Raw genomic sequence first — 19,314 nt, forward strand, 5'->3', positions numbered from 1 at the left:
GAATTTCTCTCCTTTTTTTTTTTTACAGAAGTTAAGGTCAGCTGTAGAAAACAGAGCCTTCTGGCACTCTAGGACAACTTCCTCTACCAATTTCCATCTTCCACAAAAAAAAAAAAAAAAAAAAAAAAAAAAAAATCAATCTAGATGGCATAGGAAGAAGGACCACACCTTCTTCTAGAATTCAGTCAATAAATATCTAGATGACACCAACTTTCAAAAGGCAGGAGATCAAAGGTGCATTTCTGAAATAAATTTTGATACAAAAATGATTATAGCTGTGAGGAATTGTTATCTATTTCTGCTAGATGTGATGAAGTGAAATTTTGTTCAGACTGATATAGAAAAAATGGCGACCTTAGCTATATTGAACATCAACCTTCCTCTTTATTTTGTTCTTTTTTCCCCCAGTTACATATTTAACTCATGTAAGCAAATTCATGACAATTTTTTTATTACTCAAAGATAAGCCTCTATAGTTTCTAGTTATTAATGATTATTTCCGTATTTATCAGTAAAAATGAAACTTTTGATACAATATTTTACTCTATATCTCAGCACCTCTCTATCTGCAGTTTTTGGTATTTTCTCCACCTATATACTATAACTCCATTTTCCCTTATGCCTGCACAGATCATGATTTTTCAGAGTTATGACATTATTGTTGTCACTGTGGCACTCAAATCTAAGGAGTGTCCCGGAGTAATTTCAGTATCCAGCTCATCCCAAAACATTATGGATATCCCCTGGACTTGCAACTTGCCACTGGATGCAAAAATGCATTTGACTCTTTACATCTCATCAGGTCTCTCATTGCCTACATACTGTTGCTGAAAAGACTTATCCCTATCTTTTATTTTGATGTTTGGTTTCCCCATAAGTAGAGAAGGAAGCAGAATATATACAATGTATTTTCATTTGAAATTTCCTGTTTTATCTAATAAACAAGACAATTCACCTGTCTGTCTCATTGTCATTTAAGTTTCTTTTCTCTGATTCATAAGCTTTGTATATCCAGTCAGGGAATTACCATTCAAGCTATAATAAAAAGGCTTGTCTAAATTTTTCTTTTAAAAACCCCAAACAAGTCATGATCAGTTTTCAATTAGCCCCCGAAAGCTGTTTTTTCTTTATATTTGATTACACTACCTTTGCCTCATCTAACCCTTTGTGCCTTCTCAGTGTACTTTACCTGAGGCAATACTTCTAATTTTTCTCTTTACATCTGTTACCTTCACACCAGCATTATTAGTGAAATACCTTACACTTCCTCTTGTACTGCATCAAAGATCATTGTATCTTTTAACTGGTAATTTATTCTCTATGTCTTGTGTCCTTTTTCCCTAAGGAAGAATATTTTGAAGAGCCTGAGACTGCTGCATAATTAGATCATACAAAGCATCCGCTATCCTGTCTCCCAATAAGACAGGAAGACCTTAAGATTTAAATTTCTTTCATACATCCTCCCTGTAAAGGATTAATTTTATTCCTTTTGTTTGGTCTCATTAAAGTTAAATTTCTTCTGTGTCCCTAACACATTTCAGAGACATTCTCCTTATCTATCTGACTTTTTCAAAGCCTAGTCATCTTCTCCCTGCTGATAAACATGTCTTGATTTAATGGCATATTTAAGTTCCATCTGCATCTCCCTTGAACAAAATTCACAGCAATAGAGTAACACACATTGATAATATATTCCTTATGAAAATAAATGGACCACACCCTGTTCTTTCTAATAAATGTATCACTAGTCAAAATACCTTCTTCAATGACACAATGTTTTCTTTTGTATTCCTTTGTTAAGAGATGTCTTATGCCCCTGCCTCTCATCCTTTTGCCCCAGGCAAAAAGTCCCCTTTACAGAAGGGCAATAAACTGATGAGAAGCCTCACAGAAACTGGTGTTTCTTCTGAGAAGCATCTATATCCTCACAGGAGTACTTAGTTTCTGTCATTTTGTCCATTCAGATTATTTGCAAATGAATGGTAATTTTTTGTGTGGTTCTAACAGTGTTTTGGTCACATTCATACTGCTGTATCCCCCAGTATTTCCCTCAGCTTTCCATTTTTATGAGCAATTAGTTCTCCCACAAACCAGTGTATTTACAATAAAAATCACTCCCTTCTGCATTCTCCAATACAATCCTCTATATTGAAAGAATTCCCTGTTACACCTCTTCTCCCACCACTCAGTGAAAAAAGTCTCCATTCCGCCCTCCAAGTGGTGATGCCTTTGCTTCTTCTGAGTAAGCAGAGGGTTGCTATAAGAAGTGTGTGTGTCTGTATATATCTACAAATACCCTATCCAAAACTGGGTGGATCAACTGAATAGGTAGACTCTATAAAACATCATAAGAACGATCAAATTTAATAATATAACTAATTCACAAGTTTACTTCTTAATCATTAAGAAAGGAAACCACCAATACTCAGGCGAGCTTCAAGTAAAACTAAAGACAAAAAATGGTACATGAGATTGTTGTTGGAAAGCATCTGTCATGATGCATGTGAACTGACAACATGTATTTTGGCATTTCCTAATGTTCGCAGAGGTAACTGCACAGCCTTAATAATGTTCTTACTGCATCATTCTTAACTTCCTTGACCCTTCGAAAAGACACATGCCCAAATCCAGGTGCATATAACAGCCGAAGTTGAGCACAGCTGTAAGAAACGGAACACTGGGAATGCTGGAGACAGTAATTTTACCCAAACCACAGGGAACCGGGGAGATAGAATTTTTTTGTAATTGATATAAATATATGTAAGTGATAAGTAAATGTATTACTGTGAAAAACAAATTCCTAAGCTAAAAATCTAACTTTTACTTGGAAAAAATCACATCATTGTAAACATTACATCACCATTTCAATGAAGTGTTAGACTTTTACAGAAGGCCAAACTGAGGCAAAGGTAACTGAACTGACCTAGTTAATGTCGTCAGAAAATACACACTAGTTCCAAGTTCAATTCTGCAAAGAAAATGCACCACTTTTTCTAATGTATATGTACCTTAGAAATATATACTTGTAACGTATAAGTACATATATGTATGCTACATATGTAACATACAGAATCATATATACATACTTATGTATAATAAATCATCATGGATACAGTTTTATGGCTATGGAAATGTTGCAGCAGCATTGGTATTTTCTCCTCTTATAGTAAGTTTACTAAAATACAAAGCAATTGCTACTGCTGGATAATTAGATAACACTCTAATTGTAAGAAATTAAATTTTTTAAGTGAGGTATCCACTGAAATTTTTGATGTAAAGAGAAACAATGAGTAAAGATCACTCTGGAGTGATACAAAGAGTATTCCAGAGATGTAAAATGTTTCATTCAATATCTTAAACTTACGCTCCACTCAGGGAAATGTACAAGTTGAAGTACAGTATCATACCTAACTAATCCTGATATACCCATAACCAATTATATAATTAATATATTAATTTAACATTATAATTAAATTGCTTGTTACTGAACAGTAAGCAGTTGAATATAGCATAGTTCTAAGAGTTACTTTTAAAATCTTATCAAATCATAAGCAGTATGACCATCATTTTAGAAAGAAATATAAATTAAAAATACTCTCCCTGTTCCTAGTGCATGTATGTTTAAGTCTGTAATGTGGTAATAAAGAAACAGGATACGGAACTGTTGATTTTAATTTGTCTCGATATGATTAGCGTTATGAAATACCCATCGTTCACTATATGTAGACATTTCACCACTATTCAATTTGTGTTCAAGAAGCTAGAGTTGCTAGAGGTCAGCTTATCTTCAGTATGTCTACCAGGTCAGTAAGGTCCTCATTTTTTGCAGCTCTTAGTGTTAAAAAAACCCCAAAACAACAAACTGTGGAAACTGAGTTCTTTCCCCACCAGAGCTTCTCCAGGACATGTCAATGTTGCTTCCAAAATGCTGCAACCACTCCCCCATGCTGCCTTCTGTATGTCATTTTTGGCTCTGATCTCTCTCTCTCGTTACACTCCTCCAGGCCAAATCAATCCTTTCCTCTCATACTCTCTACACTTGCTCCACAGCTATGGCACATCTAGCCCTAGGGGGCTCCACTCAACATAAAGTTTATATGCTACATTTTTATGTTCATGTCAGACTCATGAAAGTCATTCACCACAACGTTCAAAGACACCTGGTACTAACACTGTCTGCAGCCTGCAGACCTAGATGAGTACAGAGATGGGTTATCATATATATAATTTTCTAAGCCAAAATAGCAAGCTATCAGGCTACCTTCATTTCCATTAAAGCAGTTCAGAATTTGCAATCATTTGGCTTCCTCCCTTTTACAAGCAAATCTGGAGAAAAATGAATAAAAGTGATGCAGAGACAGATCAAGGAGAATGATCAGAGAATAAGAAGAAAGGACTCACCTCCTTTAGTCAGTTTTCCATTTTAGTTTGTTTCAATAGTTAAAGAGGGAAGAGATTTTTTGCACACTCTTTAATTCAGATGTCAGTTCCAATATTTGATGCTTGACTGTTCTGAAACACAATCAAAGGGTAGCAGTTAAAACTACTAGCCTGAAACAAGGTAAAATTATTAACATGGCAAGCAGCTACGTATTCATTAAAAATCACAGCAATATTGAGAGGCTTTATAGCAACAGTCCGTGGCAAAATTTTCACATGGTACCGCACTCTCCTCCTTGCAACAAACAAGCACCAAAAAAGAATATTTAGATTGTATAACGCTGCATTTGTGGTGCCATCTCACGTTTTACTCTCCCTGCACAACGTATGAAGAGTTCATCGATTCTTTTACAGAAAGATACAAAGACTAGTTACATGTGATTGCCTCAGTAAACCTACTGACTCTCTGCAAGCTCACCTCTCCCCTAGTCTCATCCTTCTACAACCTTTTCTCACACTCCATGAGCACCATGGAGTCCTGCTGCCTCTGTCTGGAAAAGCAGAGGAGAATGGTGAGAAAACTTGACCAACCACCCAGCTGTATACATGGTGCCGCCTCACCAGCATTTGATGGGTGGCGGACAAAATTGCAATGGCAATCCATGGCACATTTAAATATATTAATTTTTTAGATTATATAAACTGAAAATACTTATTTCCAAGCCATGTTCTTTCTCTGGTAAGGAAAATGATATATATGTTTTTCCTTTCTTAGTTCTCCAGTACTACTTACTGCGACTAATAGAAATAAATGGCTTTCCTCTGTGCTCTGTATTTGAGCTCTATGAGTCATCTCACATTTCAAGTTTTGTTTCTCATCACTTAAAGGTCTAGCCTATTTTATTCTGTTTTTTCATGTGAACAATTCGTAAGTACAAGCCTGAATAAGCGCAAACATTTTTTCTTGTAAAGGCAGTTAACAGCTCCAATCAAACTTTTACTGAAAAGCATATTAAAAGATAGAAAAAAATGTATGGCTAAGTATGCTTTGATACTAGCCTCAGACTATACTGAAGCACGATCAATACAACAACTTGTTTGATGTGTTGAAAACTCCTAAGTTATTTTACTCTCCTGATGCTCAAAGAAACACCTTTACACAGACCACAGTTAACTATAGGGCACTAGTTGTCAGAAAAAGCAAGTAAAAATTTTCAGAGCAAAATAACCTGCAAATATTACAAACTCATGTTTATAAAGCCAGAAGAGACCAACCTGATCAGAGTCTGATGTCCCACTTCCCATAGGCTAGAAAACTTTCTTAAATGAACTTATTTGGAAATGGGATGCACATCTTAGTAAAGCATCAAGCTTTGGAGTCAAATTCTTCCAAATAACTGCTAAGAGAACAGGAACAGCCTCTATACACAAGATAAGGTTTATTTCTGGGAATTCCTTAACCTCAAAAGCAGTCAAATTTATGACGAAGGCTACAGCCTGCCTTTTGTTACTGTCTTTTTATTTACTATGAGACTTGTTTCCAAGATGAGCTAAATTCTGACACTGGTTCTGAGTGTCTGAAACTAATATCAGAATAGAAACACATTCCACTAGTACTCCAATGACAGCACTTTGTGTATAGCTGGCTTTGAGAGCCTGCCTTTCCCCTGAGGTATATAATCATCTTTAGTATATTTCTTCTTAAGTCTAAAACTAACTTTCCAGTTCTTTCTGTACAGTTGGTCTTTAAATCATCTTTCTTTCTTGGTTATGCAGGTTTTTCTGTCAGAAGTGGGAGAAAAATATGTTTAAAGCAGGAAAATGTGATGGTAAAACCATCAGATTGGCGGTGGGATCAAGAGAGAGGTACAGAACCAGAAATTACTTTTAAATCATTTCAGAAATGCATAGATTTCCAGTTGACAAGATCTCTTTTGAGTCTAATTTGACTACAATATTGACTACATCATAACCATTTCAGATTTTCCTTGAGAGTATAAAATTGACAGAGTATATTTAATTGTAACAAGTAAACTGGGTTGATTTTTCCATATAAGGTCCCCTTAGGGAGCTTTCAAAGATAAATCTCTAAAGGATCAAATTGGGCAGGTCTTTATGCAGAGCCTTCAGTTGCAAGGACTTCTCTGAATCCATTGAAACTCCCACGTTTGAAGATTTGCTTGAGAACCTTGCTGAAGCTGGGCTCAAACAGGTTTATCTTAGCTGGCAGCATTTGCTTGGATAAAAGAAATTTTAACTTGTCAGATATATTTAGTGATGACAGAGACACTGAGGCCAGGCAATGTAAAGGTATTACCTGCATCACACAGGTGTTAAGCACACTGTAAGCCACTGCCTAAAATGTAAGAGAGGAGAAAAATTTGAGAGGAACTTTCTGCAAACATATATTGTAAGTATATATGATACAGTTTTCAGAGATGGTCATGGATTAGTGTGCTTCAAGCTCTGTACTACACATGGAACTATCCACATCAACACTCCAAACTTAATCAATATTGTTTTAATAGTTTTAAAATTTGTTTAATTCTTCATCCCTTTTGCTTTTGGTCCTTCTTATTTGTGTATGTCCATGCATGCTAGCCTTCTCTGCCCACTTTTCCTATTTTTTATTTAATCAAAGAGATACAACCAGAAAAGGTTCACAGAAGAGCAAGATGATGATGGAAGGTACAGAATGACTTCTGCATGAGGGACAAATGAATAGGGTAAGACTCTTTGGTCTATGAAAGAGAGAATTGAATCATGGAAGACTATGAAAACATGACTGGCATGGAGATGGTTAGTAAAGCTATTTTTTTTTTTCACTGCCTCATTCTGCCCAGTGCAAGAACTAGAGGGCATCAAATGAAGCTGGTTAAGAATCACATTCTTAAAAAGGAAGAAAGCAAAACAAATAAACAAAGGGAGGTGGCTCTTTCTGCAACATGCAGTTGCACTGTGGAACTTGCTGCCACAGGAGGTCATGGACATCAAATCATGCCTTCAAGAGAAGTCTGGACAGGTGTGGGAAAATTAAATCCCCTGAATTTAGCTAACTATAAATGTTCAGAAACATCCAGCTCAGAAAGATCCAAAGTTCAAGATGGCTGGAGGCTAAGAGCATACGTTTGCCACGTCCTTATGTTCTTTCTTTTGGTCTCTGACGCATGAAACAGGATGTGGGACAAAAGGACTTTTGACCTTGACATTGCAGCCATTTTTATGATCTTTTTATGGTACAACCAACAAGTTGTGCACATTGACATCCCCATCTGGCATAGAGGAAAAAGAGGGCAATTGAATAGGAGGTGGACAGGATTCAAATGTTGCTTTTTTTGACTGATATGTTAACAACACTTTGAATGACGTTTAACTGAAGTACGGAAGTACAAACTACAGGGTATCTGATCCCTTTTGATTAGTTTCAGACTGTTGCTTTTTCATGAAATAAGAGGACATTATGAATTGACTTTTCACTCAGACTGACCTGAAACTGCTTCATAGCCTGCACTCACCACCATAGCAGGAATCAGACTTACCTTAAACCCCCCAGTTTCTGGTTCAGTTTTAGCACACAACAGTGACTTGAATTACCCAGGTATTGTATGGCAAATCATTTACAAAAAGCAGAGTCTCTAAAACCAGCTTTTAGGTGGCAAATAGTAACTTAACTGCTGCTATGTGGTTCTAGCTAGATTTGGTCAGAAAGACACCTGGAAAAAGTGTGGCAAAGAACATGAACAAAGAATAACCTGGAACCCAGGGAGGCTGTGGCATCTCCATCCTGGGAGACATTGAACACTCAGTTGAACAAGACACTCAGCAACTTGATGTAATTTTGGCATTAGCTCTGCTTGAGCAGGGGCTTCAACTAGATGACCACCTATAATTCCTTTCTACTTAAATTACTCTGTGATTCTGTAATTCTAAGAAATAGACTCTAATCACGTTTGTACCGCTCCTGTGCAGAACACCAATTCACAGTGTGACCATTATCATTAAACTAAATTTCAATGCAAAAATGAAGGGCAGGTCTTCAAGTGTTTTATTACATAGTAAGCCACTTGATTTCTCTTCTCCATGATACTTCTTTACATTCCTGGGATTCTGCTGTCATGTGCCATTTTTAATTAACAAAGATATACTGAAAGGAGATAAATCAAATTTTTACCTGATTTTTTTTCTTTCCCATGTTTCTCCCCCACTTCTCATATTTGTATTAAGTAATTCATAGTGAAAGTGCACAACTATCCATTTTTCTGTAAGCAATATCAGGATACCGACCTCCTTTAACAGCCCAAATCTGTTCCATTACAAATATGTACTCAGAGGGGCTTTATATATAGTGCATCCTTTCAATGAGGGTATCTAGGGTGGCAAATGGCAGATAACCTCAGATGTTCAGAAGAGGCCTCTTTCAGAACATATTTAGTGCATATTAAGTCACTAGCATCAACAATCTTCTGCTTTTTAAGCACTAGGCAGGAACCTCATATATTTGCTACCCAAATTATAGTAAAATAGTAATAATTACAGAAATGAAGACTGCCTAGTAACCACTGGCAAATGAACTTGTAAAAATTTAATTAGAACCATACTAGTGCAGTGGTAATGGGAATACCATAAAGCTTAGCAATGAGCACAAAACTCAACCTTCTTCCTATAAAGCCAAGACTGCAATATTACACACTTATTCCACCTCATTTGTAAAATTAACAGTCTCCCTCAAACAATTAAAAATCATGCTGAGTACTGAGCCACAGTAAATTACAAATATAATTAAGTAAATAATAAGAAAGCCCAAGTCCCTACTTAAATACGCTGCCAATTCAGCTAATCCAAGCACAGCAAATATTAATGCAATACTTCAATGTCTACAGCTCAGCTCCTGATCTACAGTAATAATAACACATTAAGATTTTGTCCATAGTCAGAGCAAACCGCTTATTTTCCCCAAGACAACTGGAGCACCAAGTTACCAATAATAAGCTGCTCGTATCTTCCATCATCCCACTGGGGAAGGTGGGCAGAGAAGACTAGCACTTTTAGCCTGATTGTATTTGCCACCAATTATACAGACACAGTCTTTTGACTATACTTCACTCTAAACTGAAAAGCAGCCAATCTGAAGCTATTTAATGATAAAGGATTAAAATCAATGCCGATTAAAGGGCTCTGCAAAGTGTGATTTTTAATTATGCTACTTTAGGAAGTCACTAGACAATCACTACTGGCGTTCCCTTGTTTCTGCATCCAAAGCGGGAACAATTCATACCTTGAGAAAACCTTCTGATTTCAGTAGCTAGCACACCAATGAGAACAAGTTTAAAATTCTGGATCAGTGATAACTTCAGATAAGTACTATGCAAGAAATGAAATGTGTCTAAAATTATGCTGACAGCACATGTCACTTGCCAACAATGTACACTAGTGCTGGTATGCGCTGGTATCTGTTTACAAGCTCACAGAGAAAGGATTAAATACAATTTAATTCATTCAAACTTAAATATGTATTTTTACCACTATATAGCTGCATGTGAATGGCAGACATTTCACTGTCTCACAGCAGTTGTATTATTCTCAGCCCAACCTCATAAATATTAATTGCTTTTGAAACTGAGTTATAAGTCTGCACACGACATAAAGGAAAAATCCCAAGCACAGGCTTTCCCTCAACATCAAACCACAGGAGGAATAAAATATTCTCTATGAAATGTTCCTGCATCAGCACCAGTGGGAAGTTCTGCAGTCTCTTCTAGTTGGAGGTAAATGGTTTTAATTTGCTCTTCATTGTAAGTGAAAGAATCAGTTACATAAAGCCTTACTATTTCCAAACCTGTTTTGCAATAAGGAGAGGCTTCCACAGCTCCTCACCCAAGACTGCCCCACTGTGAGATTTTTCATGGTATGTTGTCCTGGTTTTGGCTGGGATAGAGTTAATTTTCTTCTTAGTAACTGATATAGCACTGTGTTTTGGATTTAGTGTGAGAATGATGTTGATAACACACTGATGTTTTAGTTGTTGCTAAGTAGCGCTTATCTTAAGCCAAGGACTTTTCAGTTTCCCATGCTCTGCCAGCAAGCAGGTGTGCAACAAGCTGGGAGGGAGCAGAGCCGGGGCAGCTGACCCGAACTAGCCATCATGCCCAGTATATAAACTGGGGGGAGTTGGCCGGGAGGAGTGGATTGCTGCTCTGGCATCAGTCAGAGGGTGGTGAGCAATTGCATTCTGCATCACTTGTCTTTTCTTGGGTTTTATTTCTCTTTTTTTTGTTATATTCCTTTTCATTACAATTATTATTGTTATTATATTATTATTATTATTAGTTAGTGTTATATTTTATTTTACTTTAGTTATTAAACTGTTCTTATCTCAACCCACGAGTTTTACTTTTTTTTTCCAGATCCTCCTCCCCATCCCACTGGGAGGGGGGAGCAGCTGCATGGTGCTTAGTTGCTGGCTGGGGTTAAAGCATGACATATGTGCATGAAGGACTTGGCTCAAAAGCAGGCAGAAAATTAAAACAGAGGCAAACTTTTAAAAAATCATAAAACCACAATCTTCTCTATCCACCCCCCCCCCCCCGAGACGCCTACGTATTTTAAACAGGAATAGTTACAAACCACAAAACTAATAACTGTCCTAAAAGGATGAGAGAAAGAAAAAAAAAAAATGAGTGCAACAAGTGAGAGAGTAAGGAAAGAAAGGCCACAGGCAACGCCTATGGTCATGCTCACTCCTAACAGCTGCTGCATTACTCCTGTCCATAACTCCTCGCCCTGCCTCACTCGTGTCTGGTAGACAGAAGTACTTCCAAGCAAGGTGAAACTCCGGCCTCGCACCGACTGCAGAGGAAGAGCCAAGCAGCTAACCCAAACAGCATTGCGGCTGCTGTGCAAAAAGGTCAACGAAGTATGAGGAGGTGTCTAGAACTAGCAACTAGGCATCTGGCATGCATGCAATATCGTCCCAGTTTCAACTGTGTGAATGGCACGAGCAATGGAAGAAAATACATAAAACAGCCTCATGAAATTTCTAGAGCACACTAACAGCCAAGGTCAGTCAGCCTGTCCCTTGCTCCTAAGGAAGGAAATAAGAAAGAAAAATTTTAGCCCATGATTATTTTATATAAAATAATTTCAGTGTGAAGCACTGCATAGAGACTGGCCAGTCCATCTCCCCTTACTATTTGATATGTATATATAGACAGATATATTTATTCACACCACATATGTGGTGGAAGTCTCTACATCACACCTGCAGAGTCAAGTGAAATGTTATAAAAAACAACTACAATTTTTTTCTTTCACATACTGTTGTACATCTTATGCAATTTCTGCCTAAAATATCTGTACATCATAGAAGTTCTTCTAACACAACTCCACCAATTTTTAAAAACCGGTGTACCTCAAATGACATTTCCACAAATGTATAATGCTCCTTCCCAAATTATACTGGTCTCCATATTCCTCACAAAGCCTTTACATTGCAACAGTTCACCCTCACTTCTGGGAACATGTATAGAAGCAAATATGTCAGTAGTACTGCAAGAATTATTGTGGTTTTAAACCACTAAGTTTTCACCCCTCTCTTCCTCAAAATAGTATGACGGGCAGTAAAAAAAGGGAAACAAAAAACAAGGTGTGTTGTTTTTCAGAGCATACAGTGAAAAGTAGACAGCTTCAAAACACATCTTCAAGAATCTGCATGTGAATTTTAAACACGTCCAGCTCATGTTTGTATTGTATGAAGTCCTACTCCTGCAATCATTGAAATTCCCTTTGCTTTGAAATGCCAAAAATCTGTTTTCAGCCTAAATACCAATCATAAGGCATTTGAGCAGTTTTTGATACTGAAGATGTTAAAAAAACTGCATCCAGCTGTTGCAGGGAGAAATTCTCAATTACACGGTTGAAAATAGGCCGTGTAATAAAGAACTCTACTTGTGCAGCACAATTAGGAATCTGCGAACAAGGGAATACTTTGATAATCTAGTCACAATTTTCATAAAGGTTACATTTCTCATAACACAAATCAGTCAATGTAACAGACCATCTTTCAAAATATTTAAGAGCACATTTATTTCTCTTAACCATTTCCTATTGAAAAAATGTCCTATTTCTTTTCTTTCTGTGTCATTCCACACTTGCTTTGGAGCCAAAGCAAAACATTGCTGTGGATATATGACAGAAGCTATCCCTGCAAATTGTCATGGTTAAAACATCTGGCTAGGTAATCGTTTTCCCATACAGCGTGAAATTTTTTTTGTTCGATCATCATCCATTGGCTGTACTTAAACTCAAGCCTTCAAACCTGCCAAACAGGGCTCTGGATAGTACACTGGATGTGGAAAAAAAAAAAGCTGCCAACAGAAAATTCATTATCTTTCCATCACGCTACACTGGGTGGTAAAATGAAGAAAGTTTACTCCTGCATGAATTCCCACCAAACTGAACTGTCTTAGTTAGTCAAGGCACAGTAGAGATCGTGCGTTATGTCCTGCACAATTAAACATTCCTTTTGTTATCAGAGAAATTGCCCTTTTTTTTTTAATCAGGGTAAGACATGTATTTTTCCACCTTGGCAAGTTGAGAACAAAAGACCTAGGCAAGTTCAAACTACCTTGTCAACAGAGCTGATTCATAAGTCTACAAAATAACCTCATATGTCACTGGCATAAATCATGGCAAGTGGTCATATGTAAGTTCCTGGTGCGCATACAAGCTAATGAAAAATTACAGTATACCAGGTTTATCGTTATTAGCTATAGTTACAATTTTTTTTTTTTTTTTTTTTTTTAAACCAAACAGACAATACTGCCAGGTTGACCCTAACAAAGATTTTTTCCTTTATTTTGTGCTAATAAGCAAAACACATGAGGACAATCTTACGGAGTCATGAATGTGGTACCTTAGTCACAGGAGTTTGCTGCTGGCCTATCTCTGCTCACACTGGCTGCCAATATTGCTGTTGATTTGAATGAGAACATAGGTTGAAGTAAAAAGCTTTTGAAAAATCCCACACAGTGTAATCAAGTTTATTATATCTAACTACACAAACACTGGTTTTCAATTATATTTTACTGTGAGAAAACTGAAGAAATCACCTAATCAGGAGAACTTTTTATACATATTTTTGATTATACACTTCACAGCATACCAGTATGCAAGAGGATTGTACAAGGACAAAGAGAGAATACAACTCCCGTAACTGCGTGTTGTTTTTGCTTAATTAGTTTATTAACTGCTTGATTGGCTAGTTTATGCAGTACTTAGGAAATGTAAAGCAGTAATAAGTGCTAATTAATCATATTTTTTATGTAACATTCAACTACAGCAGCAAATTTTACACATGTAACAAAAAAATATGAACTGCATAATGGTGAAGAAACAAGCCTACATTGCTGGTGGCTTGTACTTCTTTCATCAAGAAAAACAGAACTGGAAAGCAGTCATAGGCAGCAAACAGTGGCCTGGAGCTGCAGAAAGCTTGCTTCACGGCGAGTGACAGAAGCAGGAGATGAGGTGAATGAATGATACTAAAAGCGCTGCCCTACTGCTTATATTAAGGAGAACATATGGTGGAAAAGAAGCAGAACTGCAAGGAAAAATGACAGTTTCATTGAATTGCAAATGAGAGGTAATAATTTCAACATCCACTGTGACAGAACACTTCTATGTGTTATTATAAGCTCTGGTGGATGCTGTCTTACACCTATTCATGAATTAGATCATTTGATGCCACAGCATTTCATGCAGTAAGGTTGGAGGTGGAAAGGTGCTCCTGCTAGCACTTTCTGATGACCTAATGAACCTGCTGTAATTGGAACAGCAGTTTCTGCTGTCAGAATGACTTAAGAGCTGAGTGATAAAGGGGAGACAGCATTTATCACTTCTTCCAAGTCCAAAATCATGCATAAATGGATGAAGCAAATGGAACAGAGTACCTACTGATGGTAAAAAAGCAGGAGAAATGGTCTAGTGGTATGAAACATGCAGAAGCGAGAGAGATATCTGCTGCTCTAAGAATAAAGTTAATTTGAGTTCTACAAAAACACCCGCAAAGGATGAGAAGAAAAAGAAACTTCACATCATTTATGCCAAAAGTCAAACACTTGATAGTGAAAGGAAGAAAGGATGGATAGACGGATGGAAGGAAGGACGGAAGGGCTAAAGTATTCTGCAAGTGAAAATAAAACCCTTCCAAAATAATTCTGCCACGACTTTCAATGGTAAAGTTATACAATGAATAATAATGAGAGTTTAAATGTACAGCTAGATATTCAAAGGTAAAACAAACTAAAAAAGATGAAAAATCAAATTAACATATTCATCATCATAAGTAAGAATATTCACAATCTTAAATACTATTATTTCTACGATATCAGAAGTTTTCCATATGATACTAAAGAAAGTTTTAACACAACTTTATGAAAAGGTGGATTTCTGTTCCTTATTTTTTGATTGGTTTATTTTCTTCAGCCTGCCAGTATATGTAAAACACCCTGCAGAGATGATTTAGTAACACACCATATAAGGGTTTTTTTATGTTGCTTTAAATATAGAGAATGCTGAAAAATCTGATGGATGCATATCTTAAGAGATAAAGAAGCCAAAACCGTTTTGCGATACCATTGTTAAATTTGTCTAATAATGCACACAAAGTCCATCAGATGTCATTTGCAGTTTTCAATTAATTTGCTCTGACACATTATTGACCCTTTTCATATTTCATTTTTGTGATAATGTCCTACTGAGTCTTCCTTTTATTAGTTTGGGGAATTAGCATTGTTTTCATTATTTATTATTTATGAAATTCGCCTTAAGATCTAGTGCTAAGGCAAACAAGGATGAACCTTGTTACTCTGTATTTTATATTGTTTACCATAATAAGGGGCAAGTACCCAGGAATCAGAGTTTTATTATTCTGGAAGGCATTTTGAGCACTCTCTTTCCCTGGAGAATCTTGAAGTGAGATATGGATCAGAGTTTTAACTTAAGGGTCATGGAATGCAGGAAAAACTAGTTAATAAGCTGAAACCCCTCAGTGGAAGCGCCAGGTCCTTAGCACCAACCGCTTCAGTGCACTGATCCCATCCTCTCGTGCTGCGGTAGCTTCTGAACAGACACAGATACGGCCTGTGGCACCGAGAGTCCAAATGCCCCGCTCACCATCGTTTGCATTTTTGGTACTTGCACGTTTTTACTGACAAAAGCTACATACTCCCCACGTGATGATGACAATCAAATCATATTTAGTAAGCCAAGAACATCCAAGTCTAAGTAAATTTTGCCCTCTATCAAGCCACACTGGAGGAAAAGAGGCCCACTCTAGACTCAGGCTGCTAATGGGGGACAGGCACTCTGTTAGCGGTCCTGGCTGTTCCTTCCTTCCCTCCCAGACGCCGCCTCCAGACTCAGGATACATCAACACCTGCATTATGCTCAGATTACAGCTTTCTGCTGAAATGATGAGGCAAGAAGCCATTTTCTTTCATGAGAGATGAAGTTATGACTCCAGGAGCCATTCTTCATCTGGCGGTATCTAAGCCCCACTGAAGAAAACAGAGTGTGCGAGGCTTAGCAAACCCCTACATGATCGTATTTTGAGCATATGGAAAATATGCTTTGAATGGTAGGTTATTCAGGCCTTTAAGGAAATACAGCTGAGCGTTACTTCTACAAGCTTTGGGGCTTTTTTTTGTTTGTATTTCACAATCCTTTCAGAAGACAGAACTACACCGCAAAATGCACTTCTTTAGTTTCTTCACGCTTTCAATCTCCATTTTATTCAAGCTGGCACCTTTTTGCAGTTATTGCAAGTTTTGTAAATAGATTGCAATTGTGTATGTCTTAGTGAAAGAAAAAAATGTTGTTTTTTTTTAAAGTAATTTTTTTTGCTACCATCTGGAGAAAGTCCACAGTCAACAGATCTTGTGTTTTGTTAGTGAACACAATCACCTACGTGTACTAAAACTTGACCATGTGGGGCATGAACTGATCGCTTTATGCGCAAAGTGACATACAAATTGCTCAACTATACACCTTGTGCATTTATGTGCCCTTACACAAAGAACAAAATGAGTTGGGGCAGCTTTTTCTACCAAGTTTGCACAGGAACAGCTCATTTTTAGTGTCTCTGGGCTAGCAAATCTCATAGAAGCCCCATAGAATTCAGAAAACACTTCCGACAGATGAATCTTCATGACATGCTACAAAAACTTTTATTGTTTAAGCTTGTAATGACATGCTGGATGTTACATGGTGCATGACCCACAGTCCTAATGAAGACTTTGTAACAGAACTGACAGTATCCTAAGTATATCCATCTTAGTTTTGACAGATCCCTTGGTAAATTTTGCACTAATGGCAAATGACAACCTGAGGATGGAAAACCACCCTCAAAACATTATCAAGGTGTTTCTTCAGATGGCTCTTGCCCTTTATCCATTTTTTAAATAGTTAACCAATTACTGTGACAGAGAAATCAAGTCTTGATATGAAAAAATTCCTTTCAACAAATTCTCTGAATGAGTACAGAGTATTTTCTGTTTTAATTTTCCCTACCCATGCAAACATACTCCTTAACCCTCTAGAAAAATTATTCTCCTATTTGGAACTTCCCTGCCATTGACTTTTCAGGTTCTCCTTTTGTTAACCACGTTTCTCTAAAATCCTGCTATTTAAAATGCAGTAATATTTATTCAATAACATAGTCAGAGATGGATAATTCAGAGATTTTTTTAACATGAGCTCTTAAGGAAGTGATTGATAAATGCACTGGGAAAATATGCAATAAATGCGTCTGGCACCGTCTCCATATAATGTTGGCTCAATGCTTGAATATGTTCACTTTGTTCTTTTGCGGTCTGAACTGTTGATTTGTAACACTGGCTTCTGTCTGCTAGATTACAGAAGACGACATCGGATCAGAGATGCTTTCATTTTAGGTTAGTGAATACAAAATACCAGAACAATACAGCGCTTAAGTGCTCCAGCACTTGAATAACTTCCTGTTGTAGCAGCCGCTTGTAATACAAGCATCAAATGTGCATATTTGCTTGCTTTTGGTAAATATATTTTGTGTTCTGGACTTCCTCGACAAACCATGACTGTCTAGGTATTTAGCAGCTGACTGTCATGCAAAATCCATCATTGAATGACAGCTTTCACTTAAATAGCTGGCACTCAAAACTTCTCACACTATGGCACGTTATAGATGTGGCTTGAGTGATAAGACTGTCCAACCATAAAACCTAGCCTGTGATTTGCAAAGAAATCTTCAGATGGGAGGAACCTTCATTTAAACTGACATAGAGTTCTCCACTGAAGTTCCTCTTATCAAAAAGTTAAAAACAAAGTGATGAGTCAAGCGTAAAGACTTGAAGAAACACAAGCTTGTTGTGAAAATTCAAATCACTACATTGAATGCTGAATGAATTATATTAATAGTTTGTGAATTAGACTTCTGGCCCAAAGCGATTGAATTACTTCACTCAGTACTTAAAAATGTTGTGGCAGCATTATAAATGGATAAGGTTTCCCAAAAAGAAGACACAATACTTGTTGTTTTAAAATAATGGTAGCAGGAAAACAACCTTGAAAAAAAAAGCCTTGATTTTACATGCAACTACAATGAGTACTGGCTTTCTGTCCAAGAAACAAGTATGATTTCATGGGGTTTTAAGTAGTTTCCTAGCATTTTTCTGAGTAGCCTGTAGCACTAAAGTTGTGAGCCTGATTTTGCATTTGCAACCAGAATGAGTCACAGCTAAAGATTTTTAACACGCTCCTTGTATAAGACATAGTATCATGACATCACTGCATATAATTTGCATTCATTTAGATCTTACTTGGCTGAATATTTTCTGGCTTTCTGCAAAGGAAGATTTTTCAGCTGAAGTGCTGGAGTACAAGATGAACAATCTAGTCAAATCTCTAAACCAGTGTTTAAAAGTCTGACTGTAACATGCATCTACTGTTCTGCTGATTACAACCTCTGCCAAAACATTCAAAACACACACATCAGGACAAGAAACATAGATACCATATTTTCCAGTACCCTGCTTATCGAACTCAAACAAGAGTCTTCCTACACATTACTCAGAATTACTATTGTGCAGTATCTTTCCTGAATCCCAGTATCAATAAGCATGATATATTAAGGTTGGCCAAGCTGACAAAAAATTACACAGTAACCCCTGTGATTTACCAAAGCTGATTGCAACAATAACCAAACTTCCTTTCCTTGCAACCCCATTATCCACAGTTGTGTCCCAATACCACAATTTTCTTTTTATCTGGGAAGAATTTTTTTCTCAAGAATAATTCTCAGGAAAAATGTTCTGTAGCAATTTCTCCACTAGATCTGACTAGCAGTCAATACACCCTAGTACTGCCTCTGCAACAGACATCAAAGCCAGGAAAGTCAAAGAAGACCCAAGTCATAGAACTGCTACCATGTGCCTTGCAGTAGGAGGGCTGATCTACTTCAGTTCCCAAAGGTCCAGCTAAGGTAACGCAGGAGATTGAACTACTGACCTACGGCCAACCTACCCCATCTATGCGAGTCATTATCTTTCCTACCTCTTCTTTGCTCACTATCAAAATTAAAATATCTTTTTCTATAGTTATATTTTTCCCCAATACTTTCTTCCATTTTGAAGGCAAAAAAGATACAGTTCACAAGTTTCAACTTGTGATGGTCAGAAAGCTATTGAAAACCACTCAGTGTCTTGAGATCACAAATGTTAGAACACAGAAATCCCGGTGGATAACAGATTTTGCATGTAAAATATTGAACTGGTATCATATCTGTTTTGAAACCAATTCATTAATGTGTCATTCCATACAGAGAGATGAACTGAAGTGCCATAATTGGCAATTTCATCGGCAATACTGAAGTGGAAGCTATTAAGACTGTAATCGAAAGCG

At 37.0% G+C, this 19,314-nt stretch overlaps 1 protein-coding gene across 1 annotated transcript in view; it reads right to left on the bottom strand.

Moving 5' to 3' along the window:
* DLGAP1 (DLG associated protein 1) overlaps nucleotides 1-19,314 on the bottom strand; it is a 340,676-nt gene that overhangs the window by 258,678 nt on the left and 62,684 nt on the right. Inside the window, exon 2 of the mRNA XM_050890759.1 lies at nucleotides 4,402-4,512. The gene's annotated coding sequence lies outside the window, so the exon portion shown is untranslated. The remainder of the gene's footprint in view (nucleotides 1-4,401; nucleotides 4,513-19,314) is intronic.

The sequence above is a fragment of the Gymnogyps californianus genome, chromosome 2, assembly GCF_018139145.2.
Source record: "Gymnogyps californianus isolate 813 chromosome 2, ASM1813914v2, whole genome shotgun sequence".
NCBI lineage: Eukaryota > Metazoa > Chordata > Aves > Accipitriformes > Cathartidae > Gymnogyps > Gymnogyps californianus.